The sequence below is a fragment of the Triticum aestivum genome, chromosome 2A, assembly GCF_018294505.1.
Source record: "Triticum aestivum cultivar Chinese Spring chromosome 2A, IWGSC CS RefSeq v2.1, whole genome shotgun sequence".
Lineage (NCBI taxonomy): Eukaryota > Viridiplantae > Streptophyta > Magnoliopsida > Poales > Poaceae > Triticum > Triticum aestivum.
Window position 1 is genome coordinate 455581190 of NC_057797.1, and position 24486 is coordinate 455605675.

Here is a 24486-nt window from a genome sequence, read left to right on the forward strand (position 1 = left end):
TCAACTCTGCATCTTTTGGCTTCAACATTATGAATATGTGTGTCACTACTATCGAGATTTAATAAGAATAGACCACTCTTCAAGGGTGCATGACCATAAAAGATATTACTCATATAAATAGAACAACCATTATTCTCTGATTTAAATGAATAACCGTCTCGCATCAAACAAGATCCAGATATAATGTTCATGCTCAACGCTGGCACCAAATAACAATTATTTAGGTCTAATACTAATCCCGAAGGTAGATGTAGAGGTAGCGTGCCAACCGCGATCACATCGACTTTGGAACCATTTCCCATGCGCATTGTCACCTCGTCCTTAGCCAATCTTCACTTAATCCGTAGTCCCTGTTTCGAGTTGCAAATATTAGCAACAGAACCAGTATCAAATACCCAGGTGCTACTGCGAGCATTAGTAAGGTACACATCAATAACATGTATATCGTATATACCTTTGCTCACCTCGCCATCCTTCTTATCCGCCAAATACTTGGGGCAGTTCTGCTTCCAGTGACCAGTCTGCTTGCAGTAGAAGCACTCAGTTTTAGGCTTAGGTCCAGATTTGGGTTTCTTCTCCTGAGTAGCAACTTGTTTGCTGTTCTTTTTGAAGTTCCCCTTCTTCTTCCCTTTGCCCTTTTTCTTGAAACTAGTGGTCTTGTTGACCATCAACACTTGATGCTCCTTCTTGATTTCTACCTCCGCAGCTTTCAGCATTGCGAAGAGCTCGGGAATAGTCTTATTCATCCCTTGCATATTATAGTTCATCACGAAGCTCTTGTAGCTAGGTGGAAGTGATTGGAGAATTCTGTCAATGACGCAATCATCTGGAAGATTAACTCCCAATTGAATCAAGTGATTATTATACCCAGACATTTTGAGTATATGCTCACTGACAGAATTGTTCTCCTCCATCTTGCAGCTATAGAACTTATTGGAGACTTCATATCTCTCAATCCGGGCATTTGCTTGAAATATTAACTTCAACCCTGGAACATCTCTGTCGGGGAGGCTGATCCACGAGCACCTATGGGGATCGGCGGGCCAAGCCCCTTTCTATTCGGTGAGGGCGGAGGTTGAACAAAGAGCGGATCGAGGCGGTACACGCGAGTGGTTTTTACCCAGCTTCGGGCCGCACGGATGCGTAAAACCCTACTACTGCTTGTTTGTGTGTATTGAATTCCTGCTCAGGAGCGATGGACGCTATCAGACTGAGCGTGGGAGTGTTTCTGGCGTTTCGGATGAGCCGAACCCCTTCTACGTTGCGCTTGGGCCTCCTTTTATACTTTCAAGGGGTCACCGACAGGTGGCAACGTAGACTAGAAGGGTAAAAATGGAAAAGGATGCGGTAGGTGCAGCTACCGCTACTGTGGACACAGTGCACCCTACCTAACTCTGACGGCAGGGGACAACAGCATTGAATGCATGTCTGAGTCGCCTAAACAGTGCAAAAAGTGACCGTTAGGAGCCCACCATTCGCCATGATGGCCTTCTCTTCATCTCCGCTTGCCACCACGTACCCCTAGCTGCGCGGCCTCCTGCCACGTGTGCTCGGGAGAGTCCTAGAGCGACACGTTAGCAGGTGTGCTGGAGCGCGGGCGCGAGGTGGAGGTTTCCCGCGGCAAGCTCCTTGCCGCGGTCGTCGTCTTGTCGGGACGTGTGGTGCGTCGCGTCCGGAAGCTTGTCGCTCGCCGGATCTTGCCGGGACGCAGGGCGCGTCGCGGCAAGCTTTCTTGGAGTGCCGTGGTTGGCCTTCCCGGCAAGCTCCTCTTGCTGGGGCCTTGTCTCTTCCCGGCAAGATCCTCTTGCCGGGGCCTGGGTTGGCCTTCCCGGCAAGCTCCTCTTGCCGGGGCCTTGTCTCTTCCCGACAAGCTCCTCTTGCCGGGGCTTTGTCTCTTCATCTTGAATGCTTTGTTCTTGAATGGCTCCAAGGGAACCCATGGAGGACCCTGGCGGTCGCGCGCCAAGCCTTGCCGCGGGGCGCTGCAACTACCCATGCACGAGTTCGGGATACTAGGGTACCCCTACTCTAGTACACCGACAGGAGCCCCCGGGCCTGGGCCATACACGGTGCCGAGCGCTGTTGGGCCAGGCCCAAAACAGTGCACGGGCACGCGCGGCCTAGGTCACGCCGCATCTAACTCCGTACCCACCGCACCCCCCGCAACGGCACGCGTCAATCTCGGCGTCGTGGGGGAGATCGTGGGTGGCTCTTTATTCGGAAAGAGCGCAACGTCCGCCCCCTCCTCCTTATAAGCAGGGGAAACAGGGGTATTTCCCCTATCTTCGTCATTCGCTGCTGCAATCTCAGAAAACTCCGCCGCCCTCCTCCGCTTCCAAAGTCGAAAGAGAGCAGCGCTCTGCTCCCGTTGCCGCCGCCACCACCAGCGCCGTCGATCTCCCCCACCGCCTCCGCCATGGCTCCGAAGCCCGGAAAGGGGAAGGCCGCGAAAGCTGTGAAGTCGACCAAAGCGTAGCGGCTTGAGGCGCTGCGGAAAGAGCGGGCCACCTTCCTCCCCGAGCTCTCCGCAAAGGATCTGAGGGAGTGGTACTATCTCTTTTGGTCGACGGAGACACGGGCGCATCCGCGCACAAAGGTATTCTCCGCCATCACCTCGCAAGAAGCTCCAGATGGCGGGTACCCTTTCTTCGCCGTGTTCTTCTACTGCGGGCTCTGCCCGCCATTCTCTGATTTCTTCTGTGATATCATGAATACCTACGGGCTCCACCTCCTTGATTTTACCCCCAACGCCGTCTTGACCATGGCAGTTTTCGCCCATCTATGCGAAAACTTTGTCGGAGTCCACCCCAACGTAGCTCTCTTCCGCCATTTCTTCATGCCCCGTGTCGAGAGAGGGGAAACCCTTGCCGGGGGGATCGCCTGGATCTCGCGAGCCGGCAAGAAGGAGACCTATCTGGAGGGGGAGCTCCGCAGCAAGTGGGATGAGTGGAGAGCAAACTGGTGCTAGGTTGTAGAGGAGAACCCGCAACCGTTCACCGCCCTGTGCCAAGCCCCAGCCGTGCGAGGCAATGATTGGAGCGCTCTGTCCGCGGACGATGACAAGTTGAAGATCGCCACCACCCGGATCTTGCGCTTTAGGCTTGCCGGGTTGACCATAGGGGCTGTCGGCGCAGATTTCCTCCGCCGCCGCATCGCCCCTCTGCAGGCGAAGGGGAGACCCGCCTGGGAATTTGGAGGCCCGGCAGACATCATGAGGTTGCGCCCAGGCCTCAACTTCAATTTCACCGTCATAGAATTGGACGGGATACTTAAGGAAATATTCAAGCACGACCCGCAGCATCCCGAGTGGTTCAGGTTGCCGGCAGGCGTCGTGCCCCTGTGTAACAACTCCTCGCGCGACCGCATCTGCGCAATGATGCCGTTGTGTGACTCGCACGGGATCGTTCCAACTTGGCAAGAGCCCGCCGGCGACGTAGTGCAGCAGTTCTTCGACAGCCTAGTGGAGGTGGCGGTCAATGCTGACGAGAAGAAACTCCTCACCCGCGACACCACTGATCAAGAGATGGAGCGCATCGCCACCAGGGCGAAAGAGGCGGCGGCAGCCGCGGCCGCGGGTGAATTTGGGTTCACCGTGGAGGAAGCGGACGCGGCGTTGGCGATGAGTCTTGCCGAACGGGAGCGGCCCGAAGAGGAAGAAGAGCTGGCCGCGCCCGACGCCGAGTCGAACGAGCCCGCCGAGGGTGCGAGTGGCCCGCCATCTCCGAGGAGCTTGCCGCGAGCAAGGCCCGCAGCGCAGCCCCCAGCGCAGCCAAGAAGGCGCCTCCGCAGGGTCGGCGACGCAGCAGGGTGGCAAGTGGGCCAGCAGCCGCAGCGTCACGCGACGCACTCTACCACGGCAAGTACAGTTGCCGCGGGAGCGCCTCCCGCCGCAGCGACAACTGTAGCGGGGCCGTCTCGGGCTGGCGCCGCAGCCCCCGCCAAGCGGTCAAGGGATCCCACCCCTCCACCTCGTCGCGCTGGAAGTGGGCCGAACTTCGACCTCTCCGCGCTCAGCTCCGACGAGGAGGAAGAAGAAGAAGAGTAAGGTTCCCTTGCTTGTTCTTGTAGTTCTTCAACTTGCTGATCTTGTCTTGCATCGGATCTGATCCACCCTGGGCTCTTCTTTTCAGAACTCTAGCCCAGAGGGCGGCGAAGAGGGCCAAGGCTCAGGTGGTGGTCATCGAGGACGAGCCCACTGCGATGACAGGAGGCGCGCCCGAGACCACCTTGCCGGATCCGGCCATCACTTCGCAGAGCAGCCCCCAGCGCAGCCCCCAGCGTAAGCATATGGTTTACTTTCTGCTTCTGGGTGCGCATGGTTGCTCTTTTCCTTTGTTGACATCTGATCACTGGTTTGTTTGTGCAGGAGCAGAACGGATTCATCAGGAGGGCATGGTGATCTCCTCCGACTCGTCGTCTGCTTCGACTACGCCGCCAAGGGCGGACTCCCCGGCAAGGGAGCGTTCTCCGGCAAGGAAGCGATCTCCAGCAAGGGAGGAATCTCCGGCAAGGGAGGAGTCTCTGGCAAGGGACAGCGCCAACAATCCCCCGGTGGTGGAGGTCATGACAGCAGATCCTAGCACAGGTAGTCCTTCTTGCCCGAAACTTTCCTTGTAGTCTTCTGCTAATTTTTCTTCTCGGATACTTGTTTGATTTCTCATTCTTCTCCGGTCGTCAGGTCCACCCTCCGCAGATCCGATGGAGACCGAGGCGGGCGGCGGAGAGGACGCGCGCGGCAATACTGATGATGCCGCGGCCACCGAAGAAGGAGCCGGCGCTGACGTGCCCGCCGGCAAAGAGGCCGCCAAGGCTGCTGCCGAAGAAGCTGGCGGGGGATCTGGCGATCGCACTGACGGTCCTGAGGCCGCAGGAGCGCCAGGCGCTGCACCGACCGCCGATCCCTCCGCCGCTGCCACGGCGGCAGACTCCGAGGAGTCCCAGCCCGGCGCCTATCTGAAGGCCGGCGAGGGCATCTTCATCAAGCTCCCCTGGGCGTCAAGCTCTAGGGCGCCGGTGGAAGGAGAAGCTCTGGATGGGGAGGTGCTTGCCTCCGCCGGGTTGTCGATCGTCGACGCGCCGGGAAGCAGAAGTGGCGAGCCCGAGGAGGAGCGGCTGCTACGGAGGCTGCTGGCGCTCTACCGCGCCCGCCAAGTCAAGTTGGAGTCCCGGGAAGCGCTTGTCGCGAGGGCGAGCGTGGACATAGAGAAGCGTGCAGAGGAGCTCCGGGGTCTTCGCCAAGAAACTCTCCGGGCCTTGGCGGAGGAGCGGGAGCAGCTTGCTGAGGAGCGGAAGGCCTTCCTCCTTGAGAAGGCTGAGGCTGAAGAGCAGCAGCGGCTCACCGGCGAGAAGCTGTACGCGCGAGAAGGCGAGCTGACTCAGCGGAAAGTGAACCTCGACAGCCACGAAGAGGAGCTTGCCGCGCGCGAACGGGCACTTGGCGGGACGCTCCAAGAGGCAAAGGATGCGGCTGTGGCTGCCGAGGCCGCCAAGAATGAATTGGAGGCAAAGGTGGCGCAGCTAGAAGCTGATCTGAAGGTTGGTGGCGAAGAGCTTGCCGCGCTCAAGCTAGAGCGCGAGAAGGACGCCCTTGCCCATGGTGAGCTGCAGGGCCGACTCGCCGAGAGGGGCAAGGAACTGAGCGCCGCCAAGGATTCCAACACCGATCTGACGCTGAAGCTAGCCACCTTGACGGAGATGTTGGACAGCGCCAGGAAACGGGAGGCAGACTTGAAGAAAGACATCAAGGCCAACGATGCGCTGCTGGCGAGGGCCGCCAAAACCCAGAATCTCCTCAGAGATACCATGGCGCTCTGGACGGAGGGCCTCGTGGACATTGCTGCAGTCATTGAAGAGGAGCTGGTGCAGTTGGGGGTGGAAGGCTTCGGGTATTCCTCCGACGAGAATCTCCAACCCAGCGCCAAGCTCACTCTGTTCTTCAAGGGTGTGGTGATGGCTCTCCAGCAGCTCCGGGAACGGATCCCAAAGCAGCTGGCTGATGAGTCGCGCTCGATTTGTGCCAGAGTTCTGGAGAAGGTGTTGGTGAAGGTGGCCTTCCGCAATCCGGGCCTCAACCTCACCAACGTCCTCAAGAGGCTGCCGGCGGACGCTGATCTTGACGCACTTAAGGCCCTCGTCGCACCCATTGTGGACAGGGTGAACGAGGTCAAAAGGGTTGACGGCGGTCGCGTAGATTAGGCTGTCCGTTTTCTTCATTTCTTGTTGCTGCCAGTCATGTCATGGGAACACTTTATTAAAGGCGCGACAAGTTATTTTTGTAATATAACTCTATCTTAGGCAAAAAATTGCTGTATTACTTCCTTTACTCGACTCTTGGCTTTGTATGGGTCTGCCCTAGCTTTCTAGGGAAACTTGCCGGTGCAGGCACCTTTGCCGCGAGCGCCGAGTGCGGAACTTCAGCAGCCTGCTGGCGGGGTCGCTACCGACAAGTAACCTTGTCGCAACTAGTTGCAGCTCACTTAAGTTGTTGAGCGGACTCGAAACAAAGTAAGGGCGCTAGCGGCTCACTTAAGTTGCTGAGCGGACTCGAAGCAAAGTAAGGGCGCTAGCAGCTCACTTAAGTTGTTGAGCGGACTCGAAACAAAGTAAGGGCGCTAGCGGCTCACTTAAGTTGCTGAGCGGACTCGAAGCAAAGTAAGGGTGCTAGCAGCTCACTTATGTTGTTGAGCGGACTCGAAACAAAGTAAAGGCGCAACTAGCTACGAGTTGGTTCCTCCGCGCACAGGTTTTCCATACAAAGCACGGTCGTTCAAGGAAAATAACTCAAAAACTTAAAAAACTGATTGCTCAAGCTTTAGCAACTTAGCTTTTCTGTCGTCTGCTTCCCGGCAAGGAGAAACTTTCTTGAACGGCCTGGTCCACACCATTGTCTTCTCCTTCCCCCCGGTAAACCGGGGTATGCAACATCGGCAAGACTTGTATGAAAGGCTTTTATCTTCAGCAGAGAACTTTGACGTTCTCGATGCCGGCTTCCGGCAAGCTTGTTGCCAGGAGGACTTTTATCTTCAGCAGAGAACTTTGACGTTCTCGATGCCGGCTTCCGGCAAGCTTGTTGCCGAGAAGGCTTTTATCTTCGGCAGAGAACTTTGACGTTCTCGATGCCGGCTTCTGGCAAGCTTGTTGCCAGGAAGGCTTTTATCTTCGGCAGAGAATTTTGACGTTCTCGATGCCGGCTTCCGGCAAGCTTGTTGCCAGGAAGGCTTTTATCTTCGGCAGAGAATTTTGACGTTCTCGATGCCGGCTTCCGGCAAGCTTGTTGCCAGGAAAGCTTATGGCGAAGAACTTCGTTGTTCTTGACACCAAAAAGATTGGTCCTAAAGGCGTTGCCAGCCCCCGGGCAATAACTGCATTTAAACATGACAAGTGATTAGCATCTGAAGTGCACTTAACTCACTTGCGAATTTTGACTTTTGCTGCATATTCCCTATGCCTGCTGGAATGCTTTCCGGTGCGTACGATCCAGCCAGCAGCGCTTGAGGGAACGGGCCCTTAGCGGCTATTCGGGAACATCGCCTCCCGGAAAGGTTTACCTTCTTGGTTCTAGCGCGACCGCACAAGTTGCCGAGCGGACTCAAGGCAACATGGAGTGCAACTAGCCCCGAGAAGGCTCCTTGGCATACAGGTCTATGCAGAAATCTCAAACAAATAGTGCATGCTATCTTCCTGTTTAACCTCTCTTTGTACGTTCACCCTACGCTTTTAGGGAACTTGCCGGCGCAGCCACCTTAGCCACGAGCGCTGAGTGCGGGACGTCAGCAGCCTGCTGGCGGTGCCGCTACCAACAAGAAACCTCGTCGCAACTAGTCGCAGCTCACTTAAGTTGTTGAGCAGACTCGAAACAAAGTAAGGGTGCTAGCGGCTCACTTAAGTTGCTGAGTGGACTCGAAGCAAAGTAAGGGCGCTAGCAGCTCACTTAAGTTGTTGAGCGGACTCGAAACAAAGTAAAGGCGCAACTAGCTACGAGTCGGTTCCTCCGTGCACAGATTTTCCATACAAAGAACAAGATCTCCGAGGCGGATAACCTTATATAGAAAGGAAATATCTAAAGTTTCGCATGACTTAGCTTTTCTGTTGCCGCACTGGCGTCGTTCTTTTTCTCGCCCGCTTCTTAGGAGCCATGACGATGAAGAACAGCTGAGCCTTGACGTGGACGGAACAGCTGCCTCCGAATCCTTCTTCTTCGGTGGCATGTCAATGAAGACAATGAAGATTTAGCTCGCGTGCACGCTGGATCGGGTTCGCACAATCTCGACGCCCCCTACCTGGCGCGCCAAAGATGTCGGGGAGGCTGATCCACGAGCACCTATGGGGATCGGCGGGCCGAGCCCCTTTCGATTCGGTGAGGGCGGAGGTTGAACAAAGAGCGGATCGAGGCGATACACGCGAGCGGTTTTTACCCAGCTTCGGGCCGCACGGATGCGTAAAACCCTACTGCTGCTTGTTTGTGTGTATTGAATTCCTGCTCAGGAGCGATGGACGCTATCAGACTGAGCATGGGAGTGTTTCTGGCGTTTCGGATGAGCCGAACCCCTTCTACGTTGCGCTTGGGCCTCCTTTTATACTTTCAAGGGGTCACCGACAAGTGGCAACGTAGACTAGAAGGGTAAAAATGGAAAAGGATGCGGTAGGTGCAGCTACCGCTACTGTGGACACAGTGCACCCTACCTAACTCTGACAGCAGGGGACAAAAGCATTGAATGCCTGTCTGAGTCGCCTAAACAGTGCAAAAAGTGACCGTTAGGAGCGCCACCGTTCGCCACGATGGCCTTCTCTTCATCTCCGCTTGCCACCACGTACCCCTAGCTGCGCGGCCTCCTGCCACGTGTGCTCGGGAGAGTCCTAGAGCGACACGTTAGCAGGTGTGCTGGAGCGCGGGCGCGAGGTGGAGGTTTCCCGCGGCAAGCTCCTTGCCGCGGTCGTCGTCTTGTCGGGACGTGTGGTGCGTCGCGTCCGGAAGCTTGTCACTCGCCGGATCTTGCCGGGACGCAGGGCGCGTCGCGGCAAGCTTTCTTGGAGTGTTGTGGTTGGCCTTCCCGGCAAGCTCCTCTTGCCGGGGCCTTGTCTCTTCCCGGCAAGATCCTCTTGCCGGGGCCTGGGTTGGCCTTCCCGGCAAGCTCCTCTTGCCGGGGCCTTGTCTCTTCCCGGCAAGCTCCTCTTGCTGGGGCTTTGTCTCTTCATCTTGAATGCTTTGTTCTTGAATGGCTCCAAGGGAACCCATGGAGGACCCTGGCGGTCGCGGGCAAGCCTTGCCGCGGGGCGTTGCAACTGCCCGTGCACGAGTTCGGGATACTAGGGTACCCCTACTCTAGTACACCGACAATCTCATATGCTCCATGACGTTCAAAACGTCGTTAAAGTCCCGATTCTAAGCCGTAAAGCATGGCACACTGAACTATTGATATTCATCAGCTTTGCTCTGCCAGACGTTCATAACTTCTGGTGTTGCTCCAGCAGCAGGCCTGGCACCCAGCGGTGCTTCCAGGACGTAATTCTTCTGTGTAGCAATGAGGATAATCCTCAAGTTACGGACCCAGTCCGTGTAATTGCTACCATCATCTTTCAACTTTAATTCCTCAAGGAACGCATTAAAATTCAATGGAACAACATCATGGGCCATCTATCTACAATCAAACATAAACAAGCAAGATACTATCAGGTACTAAGTTCATGATAAATTTAAGTTCAATTAATCATATTACTGAAGAACTCCCACTTAGATAGACATCCCTCTAATCCTCTAAGTGATCATGTGATCCAAATCAACTAAACCATGTCCGATCATCACGTGAGATGGAGTAGTTTCATTGGTGAACATCACTATGTTGATCATATCTACTATATGATTCACGCTCGACCTTTCGGTCTCTGTGTTCCGAGGCCATATCTGTATATGCTTGGCTCGTCAAGTATAACCTGAGTATTCCGCGTGTGCAACTGTTTTGCACCCGTTGTATTTGAACGTAGAGCCTATCACACCCGATCATCACGTGGTGTCTCAGCACAAAGAACTTTCGCAATGGTGCATACTCAGGGAGAACACTTCTTGATAATTAGCGAGAGATCATCTTAAAATGCTACCATCAATCAAAGAAAGATAAGATGTATAGAAGATAAACATCACATGCAATCAATATAAGTGATATGATATGGCCATCATCATCTTGTGCTTGTGATCTCCATCTTCGAAGCACCGTCATGATCACCATCGTCATCGGCGCGACACCTTGATCATCATCGTAGCATCGTTGTCGTCTCGCCAATCTTATTCTTCCACGACTATCGCTACCGCTTAGTGATAAAGTAAAGCATTACAGCGCAATTGCATTGCATACAATAAAGCGACAACCATATGGCTCCTGCCAGTTGCCGATAACTTGGTTACAAAACATGATCATCTCATAAAATAAAATTTAGCATCATGTCTTGACCATATCACATCACAACATACCCTGCAAAAACAAGTTAGACGTCCTCTACTTTGTTGTTGCAAGTTTTACGTGGCTGCTACGGGCTTAAGAAAGAACCAATCTTACCTACGCATCAAAACCACAACGATAGTTTGTCATGTTGGTGCTGTTTTAACCTTCGCAAGGACCGAGTGTAGCCATACTCGGTTCAACTAAAGTTGGAGAATCTGACACACGCCAGCCACCTATGTGCAAAGCACGTCGGTAGAACCAGTCTCGCGTAACCGTACGCGTAATGTCGGTCCGGGCCGCTTCATCCAACAATACCGCCGAACCAAAGTATGACATGCTGGTAAGCAGTATGACTTATATCGCCCACAACTCGCTTGTGTTCTACTCGTGCATATAACATCAACACATAAAACCTGGCTCGGATGCCACTGTTGGGGAACGTAGTAATTTCAAAAAAAATCCTACGCACACGCAAGATCATGGTGATGCATAGCAACAAGAGGGGAGAGTGTAATCTACGTACTCTCGTAGACCGACAGCGGAAGCGTTATGATAACGCGGTTGATGTAGTCGTATGTCTTCACGGCCTGATCGATCAAGCACCGAAACTCACCTCCGAGTTCTAGCACACGTTCAGCTCGATGACGATCCCCGGACTCCGATCCAGCAAAGTGTCGGGGAAGAGTTCTGTCAACACGACGGCGTGGTGACGATCTTGATGTTCTACTGTCGCAGGGCTTCGCCTAAGCACCACTACAATATTATCGAGGACTATGGTGGAAGGGGGCACCGCACACGGCTAAGAGAACGATCTTGGAGATCAAGTTGTGTGTCTAGGGGTGCCCCCTGCCCCCGTATATAAAGGAGCAAGGGGGGTGCGGCCGACCCTAGGAGGAGGCGCGCCGGAGGAGTCCTACTCCTACCGGGAGTAGGACTCCCCCCCCTTTCCCTAGTTGGATTAGGACTTGGGGGGAAGAAGGAGAGGGAAGAAAGGAAAGGGGGGGCGCCGCCCCCTCCTTGTCCAATTCGGACTTGGGGGGGGGGAGGGGCGCGCAGCAGCCCCTAGGCCTCCTCTCCTCTTCCTCCACTAGGCCCATTAAGGCCCATTAGGTTACCGGGGGGTTCCAGTAACCTCCCGGTACTCCGGTAAAATGCCGATTTCACCCGGAACACTTCCGATGTCCGAACATAGGCTTCCAATATATCAATCTTTATGTCTCGAACATTTCTAGACTCCTTGTCATGTCCGTGATCACATCCAGGACTCCTAACAAACTTCGGTACATCAAAATATATAAACTCATAATGAAACTATCATCGTAACGTTAAGCATGCGGACCCTATGGGTTCTAGAACAATGTAGACATGACCGAGACATGTCTTCGGTCAATAACCAATAGCAGAACCTGGATGCTCATATTGGCTCCCACATATTCTACGAAGATCTTTTATCGGTCAGACCGCATAACAACATACTTTGTTCCCTTTGTCACCGGTATGTTACTTGCCCGAGATTCGATCGTCGGTATCTCAATACCTAGTTCAATGTCATTACCGGCAAGTCTCTTTACTCGTTTCGTAATACATCATCTCGCAACTAACTCATTAGTTGCAATGCTTGCAAGGATTATGTGATGTGCATTACCGAGAGGGCCCAGAGATACCTCTCCGACAATCGGAGTGACAAATCCTAATCTTGAAATACGCCAACCCAACATGTACCTTTGGAGACACCTGTAGAGCTCCTTTATAATCACCCAGTTACGTTGTGATGTTTGGTAGCACACAAAGTGTTCCTCCGGCAAACGGGAGTTGCATAATCTCATAGTCATAGGAACATGTATAAGTCATGAAGAAAGCAATAGCAACATACTAAACGATCGGGTGCTAAGCTAATGGAATGGGTCATGTCAATCACATCATTCTCCTAATGATGTGATCCCATTAATCAAATGACAACACATGTCTATGGTTAGGAAACATAACCATCTTTGATTAACGAGCTAGTCAAGTAGAGGCACACTAGTGACGTTTTAGTTTGTCTATGTATTCACACAAGTATTATGTTTCCGGATAATACAATTCTAGCATGAATAATAAACATTTATCATGATATAAGGAAATAAAATAATAACTTTATTATTGCCTCTAGGGCATATTTCCTTCAGTCTCCCACTTGCACTAGAGTCAATAATCTAGATTACACGGCATTAACAATCGCAGAGGTGCTCTCTTTATGCCCGAGCTGAACTAACGGGAACATAGGGCATAAGCACAGGAGCCAGGTAACCCAGCTTGGCCAAAACTTAAGTCATATCGATGGATATAATGGCGAAGAAAAGGTACATATGGGGAAAACGCATATGTGATGAGCTTGATGCCCGGAGAATAATAGCAAGCTTCTGTACAAGAAGCCCCCAGGTATAATGGACGTACATATTTGAAGGCATATGTGTGCATCTGAGGCGCGCGGTCTAACCGCACGAAAGCTTTAAGGCTAAAGAGAAAAACTAAAAGAGAGAGAAGGAAAGAAAAAAAGTATTATGGAAACAACAGGGAGAAGGAGACGAACAAAGAGTTCGGCGCTTAGGCATAGAATCTTCAGAGTCTGGCCGCGTTCCAGGGGTTCGGCTCGAGGTGATTGTCTGAGGCATCACGCGGGTGGTACGCTCCTCCGGTGAGGACTTCGTCAATGATGAAGGGACCCTCCCATTTGGGCTTGAGTTTATCCTTTTTCTTCTACGACAAGCATAGAAGGAGTTCGCTAACGTTATAAGTCTTGGCCCGTACTTATCTGCTTTGATATCTGTGGGCCTGTTGTTGATAAAATGCAGAACGGGCTTTTGCAATGTCACGCTCCTCCTCCAGGGCGTCTAGGCTGTCCTACCGATCGAGCTCGGCCTCTCTCTCTTCGTACATGCGCACCCGAGGTGAGTCATGTATAATGTCGCAGGGTAGCACAGCCTCTGCGCCGTACACCATGAAAAAATGTGTGTATCCGGTAGTTCGGTTGGGCGTGGTCCGTAGCCCCCAGAGTACAGATTCAAGCTCCTTGACCCAGTGTGCGTCTGATTCCTTCAAAGACCGCACTAGCCTGGGTTTGATGCCGCTCATTATAAGACCGTTGGCCCGTTCGACTTGACCGTTTGTCTGTGGATGATAGACATAGGCGTAATCGAGCTTGATGCCCAGATTAGCGCACCAAGTTTTCACTTTGTTGGCTGTGAAATTAGAGCCGTTATCATTGATGATGATGTGTGGGACACCATAACAGTGTACGTGTCGGCCTTCTGGGAGCAGTGGTCCCCAGACTTGCCTGCCTGCGGCCCACGGCGTGGCTAAGCCAGCGGGCTGTACAGCCCATCTTCATCAACAAGGCATCCCAGACCCTCGCGAGGGTCCAAGCCTCGCGAGGCGGACGATGCAAGGCCTCCTCTAGAGCGCCCTATCTAGGCAGGCTCACGAGGAGCGGCGATATCAAGGAGGGGCAAACCTCACGAGGCCCTTGTGACATGAGCCATGACGCACGACACTAGGTGGGCGCCAGCGCGCACAGCGTCCTTATTTCCTCTTTGGTGCTAAGGAGGCTAGCGCAGACGAAGAGTACCGATGCATCAGGCAAAGGTTGCTATATTGGTGCAACGAGACCAAGACCAGGAGGACGGCAAGACGGAGGTCATCCTGGAGCCCAAGATGGCGTCACCACAAGAGCTTTTCGCAGGCGAAGACCACTTTTGTCAGGATAGCTTGTAGTAGCTGTCCCCCTTCAAATTTGCCCGCCGTTGTTGGCTCCCTTCCCGCTCGATAATTGGGAAGAGGACCAGGGCCTATATAAGTAGAGCTAGCCACCATAGTAGAGGCATCTCATCTTAGCTTGATCCAACCCGATCAAGAGCCTACTCACAACAACACCTCAACCTTAGGAGGTTGTTCTTCCCTTGTATTGTTCATCATCAGCCCTAGAGGCAATCCACCACCACCACACTAGAGTAGGCTATTACACCACAACGGTGGCCTGAACCAGTATAAACCTCGTGTCTTTCCACGTTGCGAGTTCGTCGAGTTCGTCCGCGAGATCTTAGCGAGCTTGGGCGTAGATTGGTTTGAAGGAAAGACTTCGCGCGCACCCCAGTGTTTGAACCTTAAGGGTTTGCCGGAACCCCACATCCGACATTTGGTGCGCCAGGTAGGGGTGCATCGTAGCTTCCCTTCCATCAGTTCGTCACTCCGTCGCTCCGTCGTCTCCATGGCGGACGCTCGCCATGCTCGAGCTGAGCGTTGGGCGGCCCTCACCGCCCGCGTCGCTCAGACGGCTCCCGTCGGTGGGCCACATCGCCATTCTCCATCTCCCGCCGCCAACGCTGCCACCGGCCCGGCGGGGAATGATACATCTCCAACGTATCTATAATTTTTGATTGATCAATGCTATATTATCTACTATTTTGAATGTTTATGGGCTTTATTATACATTTTTATATCATTTTTGGGACTAACCTATTAACCCAGTGCCCAGTGCCAGTTTCTGTTTTTACCCTGTTTTAGGGTTTCGAAGAAAAGGAGAACCAAACGGAGTCCAATTGACCTGAAACTTCACGGAACTCATTTTTGGAAGGAAAGAAGCCCAGAAGACTTGGAGTGCACGTCGGGGGATCTGCGAGGAGGTCACGAGGTAGGGGGGCGCGCCCACCCCCCTGGGCGTGCCCTCCACCCTCGTGAGCCCCTCGTGGCCCCCCTGACGTACTTCTTCCGCCTATATATCTCCATATACCCTAAAAACATCTGTGAGCAAGATAGATCGAGAGTTCCGCCGCCAGAAGCCTCCGTAGCCACCAAAAACCAATCTAGACCCGTTCCGGCACCCTGTCGAAGGGGGCAATCCTTCTCCGGTGGCCATCTTCATCATCCCGGTGTTCTCCATGACGAGGAGGGAGTAGTTCTCCCTCGGGGCTGAGGGTATGTACCAGTAGCTATGTGTTTGATCTCTCTCTCTCTCTCTCGTGTTCTTGAGATGATACGATCTTGATGTATCACGAGCTTTGCTATTATATTTGGATCCTATGATGTTTCTTCCCCCCTCTTCTCTCTTGTAATGAATCGAGTTTCCCCTTTGAAGTAATCTTATCGGATTGAGTCTTTAAAGACTTGAGAACACTTGATGTATGTCTTGCCATGGATATCTTTGGTGACAATGGGATACCACGTGCCACTTGATGTATGTTAAGGTGAACAACTTGCGGGTTCCGCCCATGAACCTATGCATAGGGGTTGGCACACGTTTTCGTCATGATTCTTTGGTAGAACTTTGGGGCACTCTTTGAGGTCCTTTGTGTTGGTTGAATAGATGAATCTGAGATTGTGTGACGCATATCGTATAATCATACCCACAGATACTTGAGGTGACATTGGAGTATCTAGGTGACATTAGGGTTTTGGTTGATTTGTGTCTTAAGGTGTTATTCTAGTACGAACTCTAGGGCTGTTTGTGACACTTATAGGAATAGCCCAACGGATTGATTGGAAAGAATAACTTTGAGGTGGTTTCGTACCCTACCATAATCTCTTCGTTCGTTCTCTGCTATTAGTGACTTTAGAGTGACTCTTTGTTGCATGTTGAGGGATAGTTATGTGATCCAATTATGTTATCATTGTTGAGGGAACTTACACTAGTGAAAGTATGAACCCTAGGCCTTGTTTCAACACATTGTAATACTGTTTACGCTCACTTTTATCACTTGCTACCTTGCTGTTTTTATTATTTCAGATTATAAAAACTATTATATACTATCCATATTGCACTTGTATCACCATCTCTTCGCCGAACTAGTGCACCTATACAATTTACCATTGTATTGGGTGTGTTGGGGACACAAGAGACTCTTTGTTATTTGGTTGCAGGGTTGCTTGAGAGAGACCATCTTCATCCTACGCCTCCTACGGATTGATAAACCTTAGGTCATCCACTTGAGGGAAATTTGCTACTGTCCTACAAACCTTTGCACTTGGAGTCCCAACAACGTCTACAAGAAGAAGGTTGTGTAGTAGACATCAAGCTCTTTTCTGGCACTGTTGCCGGGGAGGTTAGCGCTTGAAGGTATATCTTTAGATCTTGCAACCGAGTCTTTTAGTTTCTTGTTTTATCACTAGTTTAGTTTATAAAAGAAAATTACAAAAAAATGGAATTGAGTTTGTCTCATACGCTTCACCTTTTTAATATCTTTCGTGAGTATGATGGAAAGGATAATTGTGCTCAAGTGCTAGAAGAAGAAATCTATAAAATGTTTGGCACTAAGTATTTGAATGATGAGCATGATTGCAATGTTGTTAGTATGAATTCCTTGAATATCCATGATGCTAATGATATGCAAAGCCACAAGCTTGGGGAAGCTATGTATGATGAAGATGATATTTTTTGTCCCCCAAGTTTTGATGAGCAAATTTATTATGATGAAAGCATGCCTCCTATCTATGATGATTATTGTGATGACATGTATGCTTTAAAGAATAATTATAACAATGAAACTTGTCATCTTGATTTCAATTTTCAATCCCATGATAGTTATTTCGTTGAGTTTGCTCCCACTACTATTGATGAGAAGAATTTTGCTTATGTGGAGAGTAGTAAATTTTCTATGCTTGTAGACCATGAAAAGAATGCTTTAGGTGCTGGTTATATTGTAGAATTTATTCATGATACTACTGAAAATTATTATGAGGTAGGAATATATGCTTGTAGGAATTGCAATAATATCGAGTTTCCTCTCTATATGCTTAAAATTTTGAAGTTATGCTTGTTTTACCTTCCTATGCAAGTTGATTCTTGTTCCCATAAGTTGTTTGCTCATAAAATCCCTATGCATAGGAAGTGAGTTAGACTTAAATGTGTTAGTCATATTCTTCATGATGCTCTCTTTATGTTTCAATTCTTATCTTGTATGTGAGCATCGTTGAAATCATCATGCCTAGCTAGGGGCGTTAAACGTTAGCGCTTGTTGGGAGGCAACCCAATTTTATTTTAGTTCCTTGCTTTTTGATCCTGTTTAGTAATAAATAATTCATCTAGCATCTGTTTAGATGTAGTTTTATGCTTTTAATTAGTGTTTGTGCCAAGTAGAACCTTTGTGAAGACTTGGGGGAAGTCTTGTTGATCATGCTGTCAAAAACAGAAACTTTAGCGCTCACGAGAACTGCTGTCATTTTTATTTGAAGAGTGATATTTAGTTAATTCTTTTTGCAGATGATTAATAGATAAATTACTCAGGTCCAGCAATTTATTTGATAATTTTATGAGTTCGATAAGTATATGTTTGATCCAGATTACTACAGACTGTTCTGTTTTTGACAGATTCTGTTTTTCGTGTGTTGTTTGCTTATTTTGATAAATCTATGGCTAGAAAAATAGTTTATAAACCATAGAGAAGTTGGAATACAATAGGTTTAACACCAATATAAATAAATAATGAGTTCATTATAGTACCTTGAAGTGGTGATTTATTTTCTTATACTAACGGAGCTTACGAGTTTTCTTTTAAGTTTTGTGTTGTGAAGTTTTCAAGTTTTGGGTAAGGATTCGATGGACTATGGAATAAGGAGTGGCAAGAGACTAAGCTTGGGGATGCCCAAGGCACCCCAAGGTAATATTCAAGGATATCCAAGAGCCTAATCTTGGGGATGCCCTAGAAGGCATCCCCTCTTTCGTCTTCGTTCATCGGTAACTTTACTTGGAGTTATATTTTTATTCGCCACATGATATGTGTTTTGCTTGGAGCGTCAATTTATTTTTTTAGGATTTGCTTGCTGTTATTTAAAATAATGTTTTGCATCTTTCATTTCAATAAAAGTGGCATTGATAGCCTTTACTATGCCTATGTTACAAGTGTGCATGTTGCTGTTTGAAAACAGAAAGTTTACCGCTGTTGCAATAATTCCCTAGAAAAGTCTGAATGTGATAAAATGTTGAAACCTTTTGCATATTAAGCTCTGATAAATTTACTACAGTGGGAATTTTATTTCATAATTTTTGGAGCTAGGGAAGTATGGATGTTGCAGCATTCTTTACAGACTATCCTGTTTAGGCAGATTGCTGTTATGTTTGCATTGTTTGCATATGTTTGCTTCTTTAATGATTCTATTTGAGGATTGGACTATTAAATTTGCAGAGACATTTAGTATTAAATGTTGAATAATAATTTTAGTGATTTTCTACAGTAGAGTATGATAAGGTTTTGCAATGGTTTATACTAACTTATCTCACGAGTCCTTGTTGAGTTTTGTGTGGATGAAGCTTTTGAGATTTAGGGAGACCGTGATATGAGAGGAATTAAGGAGACACAAAAGCTCAAGCTTGGGGATGCCCAAGGCACCCCAAGATAATATTTCAATAAGTCTCAAGCGTCTAAGCTAGGGGATGCCCCGGTTGGCATCCCACCTTTCTTCTTCAACAACTATCGGTTAGTATCGGTTGATCCTAAGTTTTTGCTTCTTCACATGATGTTTTCTATTCTTAGAATGTCATTTTCTTTTGCTTTGCTTGCTGTTTGAATAAAATACCAAGATCTTAAATTATTAAATGTTAGAGAGTCTTCACGTAGTTGCATAATTATTCGACTACGCATTGATCTTCACTTATATCTTTCAGAGTAGTTTGTCATCTGCTCTAGTGCTTCACTTATATCTTTTAGAGCATGGTGGTAGTTTTATTTTGAAGAAATAGATGAACTCTCATGCTTCACTTAGATTATTTTGAGAGTCTTAAATAGCATGGTAATTTGCTTAAAATCCTAATATGCTAGGTATTCAAGAATAATAAAATTCTCTTATGAGTGTGTTGAATACTATGAGAAGTTTAATGCTTGATGATTGTTTTGAGATATGGAGATGGTGATATTAGAGTCGTGCTAGTTGAGTAGTTGTGAATTTGAGAGATAATTGTGTTGAAGTTTGTGATTCCCGTAGCATGCACGTATGGTGAACCGTTATGTAACGAAGTCGGAGCATGAGGTGTTTATTGATTGTCTTCCTTATGAGTGGCGGTCGGGGACGAGCGATGGTCTTTTCCTACCAATCTACCCCCCTAGGAGCATGCGCGTAGTACTTTGTTTCGATAACTAATAGATTTTTGCAATAAGTATGTGAGTTCTTTATGACTAATGTTGAGTCCATGGATTATACGCACTCTCACCCTTCCACCATTGCTAGCCTCTTTAGTACCGCGCAACTTTCGCCGGTACGATAAACCCACCATATACCTTCCTCAAAACAGCCACCATACCTACCTATTATGGCATTTCCATAGCCATTCCGAGATATATTGCCATGCAACTTTCCACCATTCCGGTTATTATGACACACTCCATCATTGTCATATTGCTTAGCATGATCATGTAGTTGACATTGTATTTGTGGCAAAGCCACCGTTCATAATTCTTTCATACTTGTCACTCTTGATTCATTGCACATCCCGGTACACCGCCAGAGGCATTCATATAGAGTCATATCTTTGTTCTAGCATCGAGTTGTATCATTGAGTTGTAAATAAATAGAAGTGTGATGATCATCATTCAATAGAGCATTGTCCCAAAAAAAAGAAAAAAAAGAGAAAGGCCATAAAAAAGAAAGGCCAAATAAAAAATAAAGGCCAAATAAAAAAAGGAAAGGCCAAAAAAAGGGACAATGCTACTATCCTTTTCCACACTTGTGCTTCAAAGTAGCACCATGATATAGCGAGTCTCATATATTGTGCTTCAAAGTAGCACCATGTTCTTCATATAGAGAGTCTCATATGTTGTCACTTTCATATACTAGTGGGAATTTTTCCTTATAGAACTTGCCTTGTGTATTCCAATGATGGGCTTCCTCAAAATGCCCTAGGTCTTCGTGAGCAAGCGAGTTGGATGCACACCCACTAGTTTCTTTTGTTGAGCTTTCATATACTTATAGCTCTGGTGCATCCGTTGCATGGCAATCCCTACTCACTCACATTGATATCTATTGATGGGCATCTCCATAGCCCGTTGATACGCCTAGTTGATGTGAGACTATCTTCTCCCTTTTTGTCTTCTCCACAACCACCATTCTATTCCACCTATAGTGCTATGTACATGGCTCACGCTCATGTATTGCGTGAAGATTGAAAAAGTTTGAGAACATCAAAAGTATGAAACAATTGCTTGGCTTGTCATCGGGGTTGTGCATGATTTAAATATTTTGTGTGGTGAAGATGGATCATAGCCAGACTATATGATTTTGTAGGGATAGCTCTCTTTGGCCATGTTATTTTGAGAAGACATAATTTCTTAGTTAGTATGCTTGAAGTATTATTATTTCTATGTCAATATGAACTTTTGTCTTGAATCTTATGGATCTGAATATTCTTGCCACAATTAAGAAGAATCACATTGAAATTATGCCAACTAGCATTCCACATCAAAAATTATCTTTTTATCATTTACCTACTCGAGGACGAGCAGGAATTAAGCTGGGGGATGCTGATACGTCTCCAACATATCTATAATTTTTGATTGCTCCATGCTATATTATCTACTATTTTGAATGTTTATGGGCTTTATTATACATTTTTATATCATTTTTGGGACTAACCTATTAACCCAGAGCCTAGTGCCAGTTTCTGTTTTTACCCTGTTTTAGGGTTTCGAAGAAAAGGAGAACCAAACGGAGTCCAATTGACCTGAAACTTCACGGAACTAATTTTTGGAAGAAAAGAAGCCCAGAAGACTTGGAGTGCACATCGGGGGATCTGCGAGGAGGTCACGAGGCAGGGGGCGCGCCCACCCCCCTGGGCGCGCCCTCCACCCTCGTGAGCCCCTCGTGGCCCCCCTGACGTACTTCTTCCGCCTATATATCTCCATATACCCTAAAAACATCCGTGAGCAAGATAGATCGGGAGTTCCGCCGCCAGAAGCCTCCGTAGCCACCAAAAACCAATCTAGACCCGTTCTGGCACCCTGCCAGAGGGGGCAATCCTTCTCCGGTGGCCATCTTCATCATCCCGGTGCTCTCCATGACGAGGAGGGAGTAGTTCTCCCTCGGGGCTAATGGTATGTACCAGTAGCTATGTGTTTGCTCTCTCTCTCTCTCGTGTTCTTGAGATGGTACGATCTTGATGTATCGCGAGCTTTGCTATTATATTTGGATCCTATGATGTTTCTTCCCCCCTCTTCTCTCTTGTAATGAATCGAGTTTCCCCTTTGAAGTAATCTTATCGGATTGAGTCTTTAAAGACTTCAGAACACTTGATGTATGTCTTGCCGTGGATATCTATGGGTGACAATGGGATACCACGTGCCACTTGATGTATGTTAAGGTGACCAACTTGCGGCTTCCTCCCATGAACCTATGCATAGGGGTTGGCACACGTTTTCGTCGTGATTCTCCGGTAGAACTTTGGGGCACTCTTTGAGGTCCTTTGTGTTGGTTGAATAGATGAATCTGAGATTGTGTGACGCATATCGTATAATCATACCCACGGATACTTGAGGTGACATTGGAGTATCTAGGTGACATTAGGGTTTTGGTTGATTTGTGTCTTAAGGTGTTATTCTAGTACGAACTCTAGGGCTGTTTGTGACACTTATAGGAATAGCCCAACGGATTGATTGGAAAGAATAACTTTGAGGTGGTTTCGTACCCTACCATAATCTCTTCGTTCGTTCTCCGCTATTAGTGACTTTAGAGTGACTCTTTGTTGCATGTTGAGGGATAGTTATGTGATCCAGTTATGTTATCATTGTTGAGGGAACTTACACTAGTGAAAGTATGAACCCTAGGCCTTGTTTCAACACATTGCAATACTGTTTACGCTCACTTTTATCACTTGCTACCTTGCTGTTTTTATTATTTCAGATTACAAAAACTATTATCTACTATCCATATTGCACTTGTATCACCATCTCTTCGCCGAACTAGTGCACCTATACAATTTACCATTGTATTGGGTGTGTTGGGGACACAAGAGACTCTTTGTTATTTGGTTGCAGGGTTGCTTGAGAGAGACCATATTCATCCTACGCCTCCTACGGATTGATAAACCTTAGGTCATCCACTTGAGGGAAATTTACTACTATCCTACAAACCTCTGCACTTGGAGGCCCAACAACGTCTACAAGAAGAAGGTTGTGTAGTAGACATCAGGGAACGAGCAACAGGCGTCCTCACTGCATACTTCGGTGCAGCAGGACGACCGCACCACCACTCCATCACTGACCCCTGCCGGTTTTTCATCTCACGCGCATCGCGCTCCCATGGAGGCACGGGCCACGCTCCTCATGGCAAACGAGCTCCTATGCTACCGCCCCATCGATGACCTCTACAAGGAGTGGCTCGACCGCGTTGTCGAGCTCGTCCGCACCGCAGGGGGCTCTCCGGCGCCGTCCCACTCTCTGCCTCCCCCTCAACCAGCCGCGGGCGACGGGGCTCATGGCGTGCCTCCACCACCTCAGACCCAAGACGACGCCTTGGCACCAAGGCACGTGGCTCCGCGGCGTGATCCGCCGTGCCCGGCGCCCGCACGCGAAGAGAGAAGCTGCCAAGAAACTCCCCGGCCGCGAGAAGCTGCACCTGCGCTCCCCGCGCCACCTTGTCAAGACCGTGCACTGCCCGTAGTGGCGCAGCGCGGACCTCGTCAAGGCCAAGCTCCACCTCTGAAGTGGGCCGGAAACCATGGCTGGCTGTCGCGCCTTCACCCCTGAGCTGCGTAGCATCGCTTGGCCGGGCAAGTTCAAGCCGGATCTGCCTCCTCGCTATGACGGTACCACCGATCCCACAGAGTTCCTGCAGCTCTATGAGCTAAGCATTGAAGCGGCCAACGGCGACGAAAAGGTCATGGCGAACTGGTTTCCCATGGCTCTCAAGGATGGAGCTCGCTCCTGGCTCCTAAATCTGCAGCACAGCTCGATCTCCTCCTGGGACGAGATGCGCGACCGCTTCGTCGCCAACTTCCAGGGCACTCACGACCGCCCACCGGCCACGGGTGATCTACACTGCATCAAGCAACAACCAGGAGAGACCCTCCAGAAGTACATCCAGCGCTTCAACAACACCCGCCTCAAGATCCCCAAGGTCACTGACGAGGCCATCATCTTCGTGTTTTCCGACGGCGTCTGTGACATCAAGATGAAGGAAGAGCTCGCCATCCACGAGGAGCTCTGCACATCTCAGGAGCTGTTCAACATGGTGACCAAGTGCGCAAGAGCTGAGGAGGGGTGCCTCCCTCTCCTTGAGCTGCCAGCCATGGGCGCGGAGGAGAAGAAGGCCAAGGCCAAGGACGTGAAGTGCAAGGAGGCAGCTGTGCTCGCAGCGGAGCCCGACATCAAGCAGGGCAGAGATCAGCCCGAGTCATCCAAGAACGGCCGACCGTTCTGCGCCTTCCACAACCTGAACAACCACAACACCAGCGACTGTCAAGAGCTCAGAGCCATACGGGAAGGGCACTATGGTCGACGCCCCGAGCGCAACGACCAAGGCTACGGCCGCAGAGGAGGACGTGGAGGCGGACGCTGGGACGACCATGGCCCGCGCCAGGAGTGGCGCGACCAGCCTCGTGAGGACCGCTGGCAGGACCAACCTCACGAGGGCACCTGGAGGGACCCGCCACGTGAAGATTGCCCCCAGGGCAACACCATTCTTCCCCCGCTGCCGCCACCAAGAAGGAACAACGACCACCACCAGGATGAGGGGCTGGGGGCTTCCAGGAGCCGCGTGCGATCGCCTGCATCTTGGGTGGCACCCAGGCCCCAGCCTCTCAGTGCATCTTCAAATAGTTCGCTTGCGAGGTGAACGCGGGGCTCCCCAAACTCGAGGACACGCGCCCGCTCAGGTGGTCCCAATGCACCATCACTTTCAACTCGGTGGATCAGCTCAAGTGCGCAGCCGCCGCCGGTGTCCTCCTGATGTTGTATTCCCTAGTCATCAGCAATGTGCAGGTTACCAAGAGTCTCATCGACGGCGGTGCAGGGCTCAACGTCCTGTCCGTCAACACGTTCGACAACCTCCAAGTGCCATATGAATAGCTCCAACCCACCAAGCCTTTCTCAGG